We start from the raw sequence: 15191 nt of genomic DNA, 5'->3' as shown, positions 1-15191 counted from the left end.
ACCCAAAGGTCCCTACAAGTTCGAGCCACACTAGGCTCGCGAGCTCACAAGTTGAGCCTCCCCCTGTTCGAACTTGACTCGCTCACCCCACCGAGTTTGAGTTGAGTTGACTAGACTCACTACGAGTCCAGCTCTTAACGAGCTTCAAACGAGCCGAGTTGAGCTAACTCAACTTGTCTGACAGCCCTAGGTGTACCTATACCCGTACCCATAGAGGGTAAGGTGCTGGTCCAATATTTTGGACCTGTTTAAATCGACTCGTTTTGGGCGATTTAAAAAAAAAGTCAAAGAATAATAAAATAACAGTGGATGTAGGATTTGCTTTAAGCATCTAAACCATTATAAAAATCCCTCTTGTCAATATTTTATTTATGTTTCTTCAAACATAAATTATCTCAGCACCATAATCAACTCACATACTCAATCACGTGTAACTTCTAAGACTTTTTAGCACTTTACACATGTGAGGTCGTTGGTGTCAAAATCACGCATCAATAGTTTGGCGTTAGAGGAAGGGCATGATTCACATCAGCTCTCAATATTTTTCCAGATAAAGTCTAAATCTGGCGAAGCAACTTGCACAAGAATTGTAACCCTTTGAGTTAGCTATCTAATGGTCTAAGAATCATCTAAATCTGAGGTCTACAGATTAAGTTATTGTCAAAATACTAAAGCTTGTTTCAGATTAGAGTTCTTAGATCGCGTGGCCAGATCCCCCAGATCGCAAGCATCAGAGCTCTTAGATCGCGTGGCCAGATTGCTCAATTTACATGCATCAGAGTCTCAAATCGCGTGGTCAAATCGCTCAGATCGTATGCATCAAAAGTCTTAGATCGCGTGACCAAATTGCCAAGATTGCACGCATCAGAGCTCTCAGATCACATAGCCAAATCGCCTAGATCGTACGCATTAGAGCTCTCAGTCGTGTGGCCAGATCACTCCAATCTTCAGATTCAGATTGTGTGGCCAAATCACCCAAATCATAAGCATCAGAGCTCTCAGATCACGTGGCCAAATCGCTCAGATTGCGTGCATCAGAGCTCTCAGATTGCATGGCCAGATTGCTCAAATCTCATGCATTAGAGCACTCAGATCGTATGCATCAAAGCTCTCAAATCACACGACCAGATCGCGCGCATCAAAACTCTCAAATCGATTGGCCAAATGACTTTGATATTCAGATTCAAACCTCCCTACCAAATTGTTCAGATCGTGCACTCAGATCTATCATATCAGAACGAGCTCCCAAGCTCTTAAGATCACGTATTCAAGATCGTTGAGATTATGCGTTCAGATTGTGCTTCCAAGCACTCAGATTGCACTCCCAAGCGGCCAGATCATGCTTCTGAGCACTCAAATCACGCACCCGAGTGGCCAGATGGTGATTCTGAGCACTTAGATCATGCATCCGAGCACTTAGATCACACTCCCCAACGGCTAGATTGTGCTTCCAAGCACTCAAATTGCACTTTCAAACGGCCAAATCATGCTCCCGAGCACCCAGATCGCACTCAGATCATTAATCTCAGCTCTTAGATCAAGCTTCGTGCTTTCTGATTGAACTTCTTGTGTTCTCAAATTAAGCTCTACGCTTTTTGATCGAACTTCTTGCATTCTCAGATCAAGCTCCATGCTTTCTGATCGAACTCCCTATGTTCTCAGATCAAGCTTCACGCTTTTTGATCGAACTCATTGTGTTCTCATATCAAGCTTCACGTTTTCTGATCAAACTCCTTGTGTTCTCAGATCAAGCTTTGAGCTTTTTGATCGAACTCCTAGTGTTCTCAGATCAAACTCTATGCTTTCTGATCGAATTCCCTGTGTTCTCAGATCAAGCTTTGCGCTTTCTTATCGAATTCCCTGTGTTCTCAGATCAAGCTTCACAGTTTCTGATCGAACTCCTTGTGTTCTCAGATTAAGCTCTACGCTTTCTAATCGAACTCCTTGTGTTCTCAGATCAAGTTCCGCGCTTTCTAATCAAACTCCCTATGTTATCAGATCAAGCTCCGTGCTTTCTGATCGAACTCCTTGTATTCTCAAATCAAGCTCTACGCTTTCTGATCAAACTCCTTGTGTTCTCAGATCAAGCTCCGCGCTTTCTAATCGAACTCCCTGTGTTCTCCGATCAAGCCTCACGCTTTTTTGACCAAACTCCTTCTGATCTTAGATATGTTAGGAATCGATCTGCCCAACGTAACGGAAAAACAAAAATAAAGGATAAATAGATTCCTTTAAAACCCAAAATCAAAGTATAGATTTTATAGTTAATGTGGTAAATCAAAAATTCTGCAGAAAATATAAACAATCCACACAAAGATCAGAGATCTTACGCATGTTTGGAGGCTCCTTCACCTTGTCTCGGATTTGGATTCGCTACCGATTCAAAGTAGTATCAAACGAACGGTGATCCACACGAAGACATTCCAAAGAACCAAAAAGGGATTTGCTATATCCTCTTTGGCTTCAAAAATCAACTTGAATCAAAGGAAACCTTTGATTCAATAACCAAGGGTAGCGTGAGAGAGTAAAAAGGAGAGAAAGGGCAACCTTCTTCTTTTCAATGATTGAATAATAATGAGATTAGACTATTTTCTCTCAACACACATGCACTATACACATGCACTAATATAGTGCATGTGTGAAAACCCTAATCCCTTTAGGGATAGGTCTGGGCTCCAACCCAAATTAGCCATTGTGTCTAAACACTCTCAATTTGTATTTTATTTTAATTATTATTATTGTAATTAAAATCAATTAATATATTTATCAAATATATTAACATTTAATAATAATAATAATAATTTATTTAAATATATGCGTACATATATTTAAATATAATCTCACTTACTTGATTTAATATTAGATCTAGGCAACAACCTTAGCAAATCTAATTGTACTGTGAGAATACCAAAATACCATTTCATCCTAAAAGACAAAAATACCCCTTGCACAAACTGATTCTCAAATTATCTTCTATGTGTGTGACCCATAGGCTTCTCATCATACCGGTAGTGAGTAGTATTGCGATTAACACCAATTAATTGTCTCACTATACACAGACCAAGATTGGCCCCTAGCAAAGCATCATGGCCACCCGATAGATTCGGATTTAGCGAAATAGCTACATGTTAACGATATGGTTACCATGCAATCAAATCTTTTCATCATCTATTATCTCATCAAGACTGAGGTACAGAAATAGTGTCAACCTCAGTTATTCTCGATATGTTTGTATTTTGTTACTGGACCAATGACCAGAATAATAAATTAGATTGAGCAACAACTCAATCCCACCGTGGCCACAACTTTAGTGTCATTGTCATTTACTGAATTGCGCAGTGAGATAACTTCTCCCGTACCTAGGAATGATGAACCCTCTGTTGATCTACCATAGTCTTGATACACTCCTCGATGCAGCCAATCACTACTGTATTGACTCTAAATAGAACTGCATTAGGCTAGTGTCAAACTACACCAATTGGTGCACAAGACACTCTGGTGATCTCAAGTCTAAGGATCACATGCACCATCATTTGTTAGAGGATTTGTTCCATAGACACTAGGATTACCATCTATATGGAATCCTCTGGTGGGTCAGTCCAGTGAACTTGCCTACAGCAAGCATCCATGTGTTGCACCAGGTTGCCGACAAACAACCTTGACAAGTGAGATTAGTCACCACCCTTCAACAAGGTTGTTCAACACTATGATAGCCTTACCGTATTATTTGTGTGTAACATCCACAGCAAGGTACATAATTTTATTTATGCCCTAATACCCCTAGATAGATTTCTTTGAAGTTACCTTAGACAAATGTACAAGAAACTCCTTAAAACTTCATTAGGGGTAAAATGGTATTTTCACTCATAATTAGATGAAAAAGTGGGGAGTGGAAGGAAGCAAAATAATGTGAAGAAGATCATAGAAATGAGAGTATTTTGGTAATTGACTAAAGGATATAGATGGGATTTCATAGAAAGTGCAAGGGCAAAATGGGAATACATGGATATAATATTAGATATAAGGTTTCATTAGAAGAAACCCTAACCCATTTTTCAGCCCTTGTACACGCCACCCACACTGGTGCGTGTTTCCTACAACATGCAATATGTAGCAAGTATACTAGTCGCACAAGTAATAGAGTGATGAATGGAGTATCGTTCCCACGAGGATAGTGTTACTAAGTACCGATTTCCCTAGTTTAAGTCCTAATTGAAGAAACATTAAATTGGATTGATGGAAAATTTACAACTAAATATAAATTAACAAAATATAAATGAATGATAATGAAATTAAAGTAAAACCCAATAACTTAACTAATTAAACAATGCTAAAAAAATGCTAGGGTGTTGATTTCACCTAGATACGCTAACTCAAATCATAGAATCTATTACCCAAATTCTAATTCCTTGATTGAAAATCGAATTCCCTAAGTTGTAAAATATACCTTCTCAGGCCACATTTCCCTACTTATCCCTATTAAGCTTCCGCATCCAACAAATTGAAGATTAATAGTTCAAAGTCTTTTAAGCTTTATGGAATTCTATCTAGATTTCATAGATCGCTAAACCTATCTCTAGCGTTTGCTAATCTACGGTATTTATCCCAAGAGGCACAATCACAAATCATTTCTAAGTCTCATTATGAACAACACACATTTGAATGGTGATCAAACATCCAAAAGTCATTAAGCAAAGAGATAAACACTCAATCATGAAATTAAAACTCAAAGTAAATCAATTCATATAAATTTGAATCATTGTATCAAGGTTACATCAAACCCTAGCTAAACAACTCAGTTCATACTCAAAAATGAATTAAAATAACAAAAACAAACTGAATCAAGATTCATCATTGAAAAACAAGCAAAAGATGGAGAAATCTTCTCTAATTTGAAGCTCAAATCTTCAATAATCTTCTCCTTCCATGAGCTGCCTCCCAAATGACGAACCAAGACCTCTTTTTCTCTTCCTTTTCGCTCTAATTTATACCTCTCTCACTTAAGGATCAAGCCCTAGCAAGCCAAAACGCGTCGTTTTATTTTTAAATCTGACGCAGATTTCGCCACGGTGAAGACTTTCGGGCCAAATTTGAGCATGATAGAGTCTGAATCTGAAAAAGTGTTAAACATATGAATTGTAGCCCTTTAAATTATATTTCTGGTCGTTCAAGAATCAGCACAATCCGAGGTCTAAAGCTCAAGTTATGGCAGAAATACGGAAGCACGTCCAAAGACGTTTTTCTTCAGTTCCCAGCGTACTTTTCACGACTTCAAGCCAAGTTTTCACCATTGTCCAATCAGAATTAGGAAAAACACAAAACATGAAAGTTGTAGCTCTTCTTCTTAGCTTTCCAAAGCTTTTTAATTCAGGTCATTCCGAGTTTCCAAGCTCAAGTTACACAATTTACGCTCAAAACTATCATTTATGCTCAAAATCATCGTTTAGGCCTGCAAAGACAAATTAATAGAATTAGGTAGCGATTATGACCCAAATTGAATGAAAAGTATCATAAATCCTATCAAAATTCAATGCAAAATCATAGTGTAAAATATGATTATCAAATACCCTCAAACTTAAGATTTGCTCGTCCTCGAGCAAAAAGGAATAAAAACTCAAAGAAAGAAAAGTAACAAACAACCAAAAACATAAAATAACAAAACTTAAAATGAACAAACAAAAATTAGACTGAAACTCAACACAAGAATTGCCTAGAATTTATGCAAGTCTCTAAGGTTGTTGAAAAATTATTACTAGAAAATGTTTAACACTCCAAGAAGTTATAAGTTGCATCGACTATCTTTCTCTACTAGTCCCCCAAGTAGGTGATCCCCACTTCAGTCCATATTCTGACTTCCCGGATTATTTTATGCAGAAATGTAAAGTTTATCAAATGGTGGCAGACTCTATAGGCCTAAGTATCGAACTACTCTCCACTAATGTGGACTAGACATCGCTAAGGATCAAAAGGTCTTTGCAAGCTTATAACGTTAGGCTCGGATAGTGGGCTCCAAGGAAAAGGATAGGATAAACAAAGTAAGAGAACTCGATTTTCCTCATGCAAACACTAAGAGCTACATCAATCTCCACTTTCTTTCTCAACCACCAATCAAAGTGTCAACCATTTTACAACCCTCAAACTTATGCCATGTTTATTAGTTTGAATTGAACTAAAGAAATTCTTTTTTTTTTTTTTTTTTAATATTTACATAAGATTGAGGTCTATTGCCTTCTTCCTACCCTTTTTGCAACCCAAACTTAAATTTGGTCCATCACTTATTCACACACATCTTAAAGCTCTTTGTGTCATACATTAGGTCCATAATTCTTGTAAAGGGTATGATAAAGTGTTTAGGGTATAGGATTGGACAATTTTTGGTTTGCAAGGAAAATAAGGCAATGATAATCTCATAAGGCTCAATGGGTGACTAGGGAAAGATTCATTCATGGGTCGGCTGGAAAGGCTCAAACGTTCCGAAAATGCCTAAATCATTTCCTCAACAATGTCTAATCCTAGAATTTCGCCTCAAGCACTTTTCTACTAGGTTCTAGAGTCCACCAACATTATCAAACTTCACCTAACCACATAAAAGAATCTAAGCATGCCGAAATAAATGAAAATGGTGGTTGAACCACTTAACAAACCTCAATCAAAATTCAGTCAATAAACATAAACTTGAAGCAGTGCTTCATTTTCAAAAATAATATCCCAACAATTCTAGTTTCATCATAGACTTATGCAATTCATCTAGGCAACAACAACACAACACACACAAAACACACTAAACATTTAACAATCAAAGAACTTAAAACAAAAAGAAACACACAAACAAACTAAACACACAATTCCAAAATTTCCCTACCCCTAAACTTAAAATGACATTGACCCCAATACACATCATACACATCAAGGAATAGAAAAAACAAAAGTAAAGGTTAGGAGATACTCCTTTGATTAATCTGTAAAGGCCGATTCTTGTGCTAAATCCTGCATCCATTCCTTGGCTTCCTCATCATCATCATCTGTCAAACATTCAAGGTATGGTGCCAATGTGTTAGATACCCTCACCGATTATATTGAAAGAATTACATCCTAATCTCAACCTAGAACTAAAACTAAAATCTAAACAAAAACAAATAAAGAGCCAAAAACCAGGAAATCAACATCAATTCCTACTTACAAAACATAAAGAAATAAAAGCAAAAACTAAAAAGAAAAGTGCTTCAGGAAAATTTTCGCAAAAATGAAGACGTACTATTAAAAGAAACAGACTTCGCCGCGGTGAAGTTTCCTAGCAAATTCACCCGACTTTCTTTGCCGCGGCGAACACAAATTTCCGCGCGCGGAAAAATACAGAAGCTGCATCACAAAAAGAGGCTACTTCGCCTCGCGAGGAACAATCTTCGCCGCAGCGAAGTCTGGGACTTTTCAACTTTTGTTGTGCAAAATGTGCTTCGCCCCGGTGAAGTCTAGAGAATTTTTTTCCTTTTCCTTAGCTTCAAACTTCACCTGAAACACCCAAAAACACATAATTAAAACTAATCAAAATCATAAGAAAACTAAACAAATTCAAACAGCAATGAAATGAAAAACAATTGAAAAGACTGGGTTGTCCCAAGAAGCACTTGTTTATAGTCGGAAGCTCGACTTTCCCATGGTCCTTCGTCAATCGGATCTGTGGGGTGTATTTCCATTGCCACTCTTGGTCTTTCCTTTGGAATTTCAGACATTCTCATAAGCATCTTTTCAGAACTTCAAATTCGTATATGTGACTTGATGATGAGATGGGATTGGTTGAGTCCAATGTTTGGAGTCTCTTCCAACACCAATTTTGACTTGGCGCATTTACACCAAATTCCTCAAATTGTTTTTGGAGGTGAGTTGCTTGTTGAAATTCCCTAAGTATCTGCACACATTTTTCTTTGAGAGTTTCTCTTCATGGTTGTCTTCATGTTCTTCCAACTTTTCTTCATTGTGAGGTTGCTCCAACACTATACCTCCCTCAATGTTATGACATTAATTATTCTTCAGGATTTGTGACCATTGTGCTCGGCAAAGAACCTTGAGATCTCTCTGTCAATTGTTCAACCAATGCCCCACTTGTACCTCCAAATTCGAATGGACACTCCTTGATTTCTGAAGTCTGAGCGTGTCCATTCATAAAACTTGGGGTTCTTGCATGAATTTCCCGAACATATCCTCCAATTTCGACACTCTTTGTCACATGATTGATGATTCACCACTGGTTGATGGTTTGGCACTGTCTGATTTGATTGACTGCTTTGATTGCTCAAGGACAATTGGGTGATTCCCCCAACCAAGATTGTAAGCATTGGAGAAAGAGTCACTTTGCAGCCTTTGTGAACTAACCATGTAATTCACTTGCTCGGTTATTGAGAAGAATAACTGGTTTCCATCTTGGCATTCCACACTCCCATGGTTTCCTGCACAAAATTCACAAGTTATAAAAGGTGAGGAATAGAATTTACATTCATACCCCAATGGCTTTGAAGTGATGCGATTTGGCAGATAATATGGCGAACTCATCGACTTCATGTAGACCCATGTTCTCTTCGGCATTGCTCTCTCATTAGGTCTTTGGTAGTTATTGTTGGCCATCACCTCAAGCAATTCATAAGCCTCTTGGGGGTCTTGTTATTTAAGGCTCCGCCTGCTGCCACATCTACCATCGTTTGAATATGGTAAAACCACTGTAAAATGTTTGGACTTGTCTCCAAAACGGTAGACCATTATGTGGACAATCCTTATCAACTCCGTGTACCTCTCCCAAGCTTCATATAGTGATTCACGTTGCTTGCACGAAAGAGGTAATGTCATTTCTCATACTTAAGGCTATACAAAATTTACATTAACTACAAAAATGAAATAAAAGCTTCAATTTAGCACTACACTAGATACTATCAATATTAATAATCAACTATCCCCGGCAACGGCGCCAAAAACTTGATGTTGTGTTCCTCACATGCAATATGTAGCAAGTATACTAGTCGCACAAGTAATAGAGGATGAATAAAGTATCGTTCCCCCGAGGATAGTGTTACTAGTACCGATTTCCCTAGTTTAAGTCAATTGGAAAAAAATAAATTGGATTGATGGAAAATTTACAACTAAATACAATAACAAAATATAAATGAATGATAATGAAATTAAAGCAAAACCCAACAACTTAACTAATTAACAATGCTAAAAAAATGCTACGGTGTTGATTTCACCTAGATACGTTAACCCAATCATAGAATCTATTACCCAAATTCTAATTCTTTGATCGAAATCGAATTCCCTAAGTTGTAAAATATACCTTCTCAGGCTACATTTTCCTACTTATCCCTATTAAGCTTCTGCACCAACAAATTGAAGATTAATAGTTCAAAGTCTTTTAAGCTTTATGGAATTCTATCTAGATTTCATAGATCGCTAAACCATCTCTAGCGTTTGCTAATCTACGGTATTTATCCCAAGAGGCACAATCACAAATCATTTCTAAGTCTCAATAGATAACACACATTTGAATGGTGACAAGCATCCAAAGTTATAAGCAAAGAGATAAACACTCAATCATGAAATTAAAACTCAAAGTAAATCAATTCATATAATTGAATAATGTATCAAGGTTATATCAAACCCTAGCTAAACAACTCAGTTCATAAAAAAAATGAATTAAAATAACAAAAACAAACTGAATCAAGATTATCATTGAAAAACAAGCAAAAGATGGAGAAATCTTCTCAATTTGAGCTCAAATCTTCAATAATCTTCTCCTTCCATGAGCTGCCTCCCAAATGACGAACCAAGACTATTTTATCTTCTTTTTCGCTCTATTTATACCTCTCTCATTAAGGATCAAGCCTAGCAAGCAAAACGGGTCGTTTATTTTAAATCTGAGCAGATTTCGCCACGGTGAAGACTTTCGGCCAAATGAGCATGATAGAGTCTGAATCTGAAAAAGTGTTAAACATATGATTGTAGCCCTTTAAATTATATTTCTGGTCGTCAAGAATCAGCACAATCCGAGGTCTAAAGCTCAAGTTATGGCAGAAATACGGAAGCACGTCCAAAGACGTTTTTCTTCAGTTCCAGCGTACTTTTCACGACTTCAAGCCAAGTTTTCACCATTGTCCAATCAGAATTAGGAAAAACACAAAACATGAAAGTTGTAGCTCTTCTTCTTAGCTTTCCAAAACTTCTTAATTCAGGTCATTCCGAGTTTCCAAACTCAAGTTACATAATTTACGCTCAAAACTATCATTTATGCTTAAAATCATCGTTTAGGCCTGCAAAGACAAATTAATAGAATTAGGTAGCGATTATGACCCAAATTGAATGAAAAGTATCCTAAATCCTATCAAAATTCAATGCAAAATCATAGTGTAAAATATGATTATCGCTCACCCCTTTTTCTCTCAAATTTCTTCACCAAATTCCAAAGGGAAATCCTAGGATTTGGCTTAAATTCTTGTAGCTTTTCAATCCTAAAGCATCCAAAGGTCCAAGTGGAAGGGACTTTTAGCAAAGGAAGGTTATATCACACATTCAAAGTAAGTAAACCCAATTTTAGCCTTGATTTGAGCAAGACTTGTATAGAATTATTCTTGCATGTTTGTATGTGATTGTATGTGAGAATTATTGGCTGTTTTGATGTTGAATGATGTGTAAATTTCCAACCATGAGAAGTAGTGTATGAGTATGTGATGAATTGGTGGAATTATGGAAGAATTAGTGATGAAATTTTGAAGTGTTGAGAATTGTTGAAATCGGCCAGGATTAATGCTATAGTTAGTGAGTTTTTGCTCAAATTTTGGTTGATTTAGAGAGATGTGGAAGTGTAGCCAACTTAGTATTTGCATGTGCATATGAATTCTTTGATGAAAATACAAAGAGAAAATGCATTCATGAGTTAGTTAAACCCTATTGAAGAAAGGGTTAGAGAAATGCAAGAATTGAAGTAGAAAGATTATGTTGGGCTTAATCAAGTGTAAATTTTAGTATTCAAGAGTGCATTTTGTTTTGCCAAAATTTAGAATATCACTTGATCATGTTAGTTCCATGAGAGAGATGACCCTTAGTGCTTGGTTCTAGTTACTTGAACCTTTACTACTTCTTGAATAGCACATGAAAGTGTTAGAAAAGAATTGCATGTTAAAGTGTTACTTTGATATGACATTGTTGATAATAGAGAATGGTAGAATATGTCATGACATATCAATATGCCATAATAAATTCTCAAGTTTGTGTATCAAAGAATGGGCTTGATCATGCATATATTGTGCATATGATTTATTTATATATAGCCTTGATTTGATAAATGAGAATACTAAAGAAAATGTCAGCAAAGAATGGGAAAAAGAAAGAAAAGAAAATGGCTTATAGATTCTTTATAAGCTAACATGGACATATGTATGTTTTCTCATTTACTAAAGAATGCAAGTGTAGAATTTCCATAGCTTGGAAATTATTAGAAATGTGTATAAAATCTCTTTCTATTCTCTTTCTACATAATGTTTTGTTAGAAGGTTGTTGTGATGGGAAACCCGTGAGTGACAGAGATACAAAAAATTCCCACATGCACGCCGCCATTAGTGAGCGGCTTCAGCATAGAAAAATAGCATTTGTATAGTCCGTCAGCAGTGCATGTGGATGAGGACTGTACCTAGCAAAAAATTCCTACATGCACGCCGCCATCAGTAAGCGGCCTCAGAATAGAAAAACAGAATTAGTATAGTCCGTCAGCAGTACATGTGGATGAGGACTGTATCCAGAAAGAATTTCATAATACACTCACACGGCCAGGGTTCCACATCCATGCCTCAACCTAGTCTGATCTGCAAACCAGAATAGAAAACAGAAAATAAAAGAAAAAGAAACAGAATAAGAAATAGGAAACAGAAAACAAAACAAAGAGAAGAGAAACAAAAAAAAAAAAAAAAAAAAAAAAAAGAAACATAATCAGAAATAGAAAAGAAAAGAAAGAGAAACAGAATAAGAGACAGAAAACAGAAAAGAAAAGAAAGTTCATTTCTCAGAAAAAGTTTATTATTCTGCATATGTATTATGCTACTTGCATTAGTTAGCATTTCTTATGTGCTCGACGATGTACTGTTTTATTAATTGTCCTTGCACATCGGTAAATAGCAAATTAGAATATAAAAAAAGAATGCATAATATCAAGAAAGAATGCAGAATATTAGAAAAGAATGCAGCATATTAGAAAAATTAAAGTGAGAAAAGGAAAGTCAGAATATGAGTAACGGAGGAAAAACAGTAGTGCAGTTTGATTTACTTACTGAGCAATTAGTGCTCACACCGTTATTTTACTATTTTGCAGGTACTAGATGATTTACGGTCGGGTGGGACATCAGTAAGCAGAGGAGTTTGGTAGCACTGTCCAAGAATATTTTGTACTTATTAAAGTATATTAGTTATTTTGTGTATATATTTATGTGAATTAAAATTAGAGCTTTCAGATTTTACATTATATACATATATGTATATATGTTTACAAAAGTTATTTAGTGGTTTTTGTCATATATTTCTCAAAGAATTACTAGCTAGAGAGTATATTACACTGTGTCCTTGGCTAGAATAATACTCAGGCTATGGACATTTCTAGAATAGTCATCATATGTGATCATAGGGTTCTCCCTATCAAGATTTGAAACACTTGATACCCTCGTCACGGTTCCACCATCCCAAAGACATATATCCATACATACAAATATGATTTACACGATATAGAATAAAATGCATTTTATTGATCAATGAACATTATTACAAAGAGTCAATTCTACAATAATTGATTGGCTCGAGGACACCAACTCTTACAAGATAGAGCTCCCGTTTTCTTATCAAACTCCCTGTGTTCTCAGATCAAGCTTCGCACATTCTGATTGAACTACATGTGTTCTCAAATGAAGCTCTGCACTTTCTGATCGAACTCCTTATGTTCTTAGATCAAGCTCAGTGCTTTCTGATCGAACTCCCTATGTTCACAGATCAAGCTCCGCGCTTTTTGATCAAACTCCTTGTGTTCTCAAATCAAGCTCTACGCTTTCTGATCGAACTCCTTGTGTTCAAAGATTAAGCTTTGGGCTTTCTAATCGAACTCCTTATGTTATCAGATCAAGCTCCGCATTTTTTGATCAAACTCCTTATGATCTCAGATCAAGCACCGCACTTTCTAATCGAACTCCCTGTGTTCTCAGATCAAGGTTCATGCTTTCTGATCCAACTCCTTGTGTTCTCAGAGAAAGCTCTGTGTTTTCTGATCGAACTCCTTGTGTTCTCAGATCAAGCTCAGTGCTTTCTGATCGACCTCTCTGTGTTCTCAGACTAAGCTTCGCGCTTTTGGATCAAACTTCTTGTGTTCTCAGATCAAGCTTCGCGCTTTATGATCGAACTCCTTATGTTCTCAAATCAAGCTTTACGTTTTCTGATCGAACTTCTTGTGTTTTCAGATCAAGCTTTACACTTTTTAATCGAACTACCTGCGTTCTCAAATCAAGCCTTGCGCTTTCTAATAAACTCCTTGTGATATCAGATCAAGCTCTACGCTTTCTGATCAAACTCTTTGAGCTCTCAGATAAAGCTTCGCGCTTTCTAATCAAACTCCCTATGTTCTCAGATCAAGATCTCGATTTTTGATCGAACTCCTTGTGTTCTTAGATCAAGCTCTGCGCTTTCCGATCGAACTCTTTGTGCTCCTAGATCAAGCTCTGCGCTTTCTGATCGAACTCCTAGTGTTCTTAGATCAAGCTCTACGCTTTCTGATCGAACTCCTAGTGTTCTCAGATCAAGCTTCGCACATTTTGATCGAACTCCTTGTGTTCTCAGATCTCGCGCTTTCTGATCAAACTCCTCGTGTTCACAAATCAAGCTCTACGCTTTCTGATCGAACTCCTTGTACTCTTAGATCATGCTTTGTACTTTTTGTTCGAACTCCCTGTGCTCTTAGATCAAGCTCCGCATTTTTTGATCAAGCTCCGCATTTTTTGATCAAACTCCCTATGTTCTAAGATCAAAATTCGCACTTTCTGATCAAACTTCTTATGTTGTTAGATCAAGCTCTATGCTTTCTGATCGAACTCCTTGTGTTTTTAGATCAAGCCCCATGCTTTCTGATCGAACTCCTTGTGATCTCAGATCAAGCTTCGTACTTTTTGATTGAACTCCCTGTGTTCTCAGATCAAGCTTCGCATTTTCTGATCGAATTCCTTGTGTTCTTAGATCAAGCATCATGCTTTTGAATCTACTCCTTGTGTTCTTAGATCGAGCTCTGCGCTTTCTAATTGAACTCCCTGTTTTCTCATATCAAGATTCGCGCCTTCTGATCGAACTCCTTGTTTTCTCAGATCAAGCTTCGCGCCCTTTGATCGAACTCCTTGTTTTCTCAGATCAAGCACTGCACTTTCTGATCGAACTCCTTGTGTTCTCAGATCAAGTTCGCGCTTTCTGATCGAACTCCTTGTATTCTCAAATCAAGCTCTACGTTTTGTGATCGAACTCCTTGTGTTCTCAAATCAAGCTTTACGCTTTTTGATCGAACTCCTTATGCTCTCAGATCAAGCTCCGCGCTTTCTAATCGAACTCCTTGTGTTCTCACATCAAGCTCCGTGCTTTCTAATCGAACTCCTTGTGTTCTCTGATCAAGGCCACCGCTTTCTGATCGAACCCCTTGTGATCTCAGATCAAGCTCTGCGCTTTTTTATCAAACTCCTAGTGTTCTTAGGCCAAGCTCCGTGCTTTCTAATTGAACTCCTTATATTCTCAGATCAAGCTTTGCGCTTTCTGTTCTAACTCCTCATGTTCTCAAATCGAGCTCCGCGTTTTTATATAATTTATATAAAAATTATGTATGTACGAGAGAAGTTAAACAAGATTAATTGAGGGTGAGACTTCATTGAAAATTATCTAGCACTTTTAATTCTCATGATCTTGAGATCATCCAACGTTGTCGCTTCGAGTTCTGGGGTTTAGCTATAATCTGACTTTTTTTTTTTTTTTTGTATGGTTATTAGCTTGCATTTCATCATCCATTATTTTATGTTTTGAAGTTTCGATTTTTAGACCATTCTTTTAGTAATTTGGTGGTGTACTAACAAAAATAAATCCCGAGAGATCTAATGTTTAACCTTATTAAAATGGTAAAATATGAAATTGATAACATGTTTAATTAA

This window comes from Pistacia vera, unplaced genomic scaffold, assembly GCF_008641045.1.
Source record: "Pistacia vera cultivar Batoury unplaced genomic scaffold, PisVer_v2 Contig473, whole genome shotgun sequence".
Classification (NCBI taxonomy): domain Eukaryota; kingdom Viridiplantae; phylum Streptophyta; class Magnoliopsida; order Sapindales; family Anacardiaceae; genus Pistacia; species Pistacia vera.
This window is presented reverse-complemented; position numbering follows the sequence as displayed.